This window comes from Buceros rhinoceros, unplaced genomic scaffold, assembly GCF_000710305.1.
Source record: "Buceros rhinoceros silvestris isolate BGI_N320 unplaced genomic scaffold, ASM71030v1 scaffold35944, whole genome shotgun sequence".
NCBI classification, from domain to species: domain Eukaryota; kingdom Metazoa; phylum Chordata; class Aves; order Bucerotiformes; family Bucerotidae; genus Buceros; species Buceros rhinoceros.
In genome coordinates, this window is record NW_010409470.1 from 466 (window position 1) to 884 (window position 419).

A 419-nucleotide genomic window follows, 5' to 3' on the forward strand; every position below is an offset into this window, starting at 1 on the left:
AGAGCGATCCCCACCACCACCAGCGCGGGGTTTCCCTGCTGGCCCTGCCCTGGAGGAAGCCTGGCCCAACTCCCTCACCCCACACGGACGCTTCTCTAGTGGTAACTACACCAATAAATAAAGGGCCACCGGTTCCTCGCGGAGCAGGAGCAGTCGGTGGGCACAGGTCATCCAGAAATGGAGTTATTGCTACGTTCTTATTGGACACTGCCGGTAACTCACCTGGTAACCACCGCGAGCGGCCACGGCCTCAGACTGTCCTCCTGTTGGACAGAAAGGTGGGAGGACAAGACAGATCTCGCTTCACGAGCTCCCCGCCTTAAGGGCGGGAGTGTCTCAGTGGGGCTGAACCTCTCCATCGGGATGGAAACGGGGGAGCGGCTCCCCAGGACACTGGGGGACCCATCAAGCCCGCCAGG